Raw genomic sequence first — 2,351 nt, 5'->3', positions numbered from 1 at the left:
ATGCAGATGATAATCACCGACTAGCACTTAAGAGTATTTTAAAACAGGCGCTTGCTGTGGACATTCTCTCCCGATAATCAAGGTGTTTGTTTCGTTGACACCAACGTCAACTTGACTTGGGATCGACTCGACCCAACCTCAACCCCAACGTTGGTTGGTGGTCTCCACCACCGCCGCAAATTAAGCTGGCTTTTATTCGTTGGTCTCCACGAACGTTCGTATGTCGGATGAACAGGTTCGCTCAATGAACCTGAACATGAAGCGCACTAAACATGATTTTGTTCACGATCTATAATTGATTTCGTAACATGCGCTGCAAGCTTGCATGCAGGAGTTGAGTGTGCAATTTTATTTTATTTTGTTGGTAGACCTGATGTACAGATTGTTGCGGTATAGAGCGGAATTGTGGTAACAAGAACAAATTAGTGCACAAGTGGATCTAAAACATTATTCTGTCCATGATCATTAGTTATTTTTGTAAGTGCACTCCTGGGTTCCATGGAGGAGTTGACCTGCTGTGTACGTACATCGTTGCGGTGGTGTAGATTATAGTGCATAAATGCGCTAACAAGATTAAATTAATGGATTAGTGGACCTAAACATAATTTAGTTCATGATCCTTTATTTATTTTGTAAGTGCGCCCTTGGTTTGCATGGAAGAATTGACCTGCTGTGTACAATTGCTGCGGTGACATAGATTATAGTGCAGAATTGTGCTAGCAAATCAAATTAATGTATGAGTGGATCTACAACATAATTTTGTATCCGTTTACTTTCTGTCCCTTTGTTTTTTATTTTCTTTTTTAACTTCTTTCCTTTTTACCTTTTTTACCGTGTTTTATAATTTAATTCTATTTTGTTATAAAATACTGGAACATTTTATTAATGTACATGAGCACATACATAAATATTCAAGATTTTTTCATGAACTTATTTGTGAATACATTTTTTTAAGTGTAGGGAACATTTCCCAAATATTAAATGAGTTTTTTAATCCAATATATGAACATAATATATATGACGTCCACGAACATTTTCCCTTTTCATAGTATATGACTTTTCATGATCTAATATGATTTTTGCAATAAAAAATTCTATTAAATACATTCTATGGAGATATATAAAATAAATAAAATTACGAAGATTATTGGGCCATACTAGTGGCCAACCCATGTAGGAACCTTCCAGGGTTGGAATAAATATATCGGTAACATTAGGCATTGGATAGGAGCTAATTCACTAATTAAGGAGTACTCTTTTCAAAGATCACTCCCACCTCCCTGGGCCGCGAGAAGTGACGTGTTGTATGCGTGCCACTTGTCATAACCTGAGATCATTTCTTTTTTCGTAGATTCTTTTATTTAAAACATTTTATCTTTTAAATCGTGCGTCCAAATCTTAAATCATTTTTACCATTGGACTCCTTGCGTTGAGATTTTAGAAACTAGATCCCATGTTAATAGGTTTTGATGAACTTTTTTTCCACAAAAAAAAACAAAAAACAAACAAACTGGGAGCACCTTTTTTCTTTCCGAAGAGACATGATTGTGCCTCTCGCGGAAGCAAATCCGTGCATCCACGAGAAGTAGATCTGTGACTCTCGCATAAGAAAAAAAAAGTGTTTTAATCCCTTTCGAGAGGCAAAGTTCTCGCGGAAGGAAAAATGCATTTTTTCGCAGAGGTACGACTTTGCCTATCGCGGAAGCAAATCTGTACCTCCATGAGAAGTAAATCAGTACCTCTCGCGGAAGGAAAAAAAGGAAACACATTTTTTACCTTCGGGCTTGCTAAAAATCAGTTGACTGAGATTTAACCAAGTCTCAATCGACCATGCAACATTTTTCTCAACAGTTGTAACTTTTGTTATACCGGTTGCAACATTCGTCTTGTTAGTTGTAGCATGTTGTCCCTCATCGATTGTAGCATATCGTCTCACCGGTTGTAACATTTGTCATTGACGGTTGTAGCATTTTAATCACACCGTCTGCAGCACCAATTTTCATTGCTTGTAAAACCGTTGCAACATTTTTCATCATCGGTTGTAGCATCTAGCTGTGCCGCTTGCAGCAAAAAAACTACGCTGACGTCACTCGACTGAGACTTGGTTAAGTCTTAGTCGACTGAGTTCTAGATAGGCCCTTTTACCTTTTCCGAGAGGTACGACTGTGCCTTTCAAGGAGGCAAATCCGTGCCTCCACGAGAAGTAAATCTATGCCTCTTGTGAAAGAAAAAAATAAATGAAACCGTGTTCTTTTCCCTTTCCGGGAGGCACCCAAACGCAAATACATGCCTTCACGAGAAGTAAATTCATGTCTCTCATGGAAGAAAAAAAAACATTTTTTCACTAAATT

Source organism: Triticum aestivum, chromosome 5B (genome assembly GCF_018294505.1).
Source record: "Triticum aestivum cultivar Chinese Spring chromosome 5B, IWGSC CS RefSeq v2.1, whole genome shotgun sequence".
Taxonomy (NCBI): Eukaryota; Viridiplantae; Streptophyta; class Magnoliopsida; order Poales; family Poaceae; genus Triticum; species Triticum aestivum.
This window is presented reverse-complemented; position numbering follows the sequence as displayed.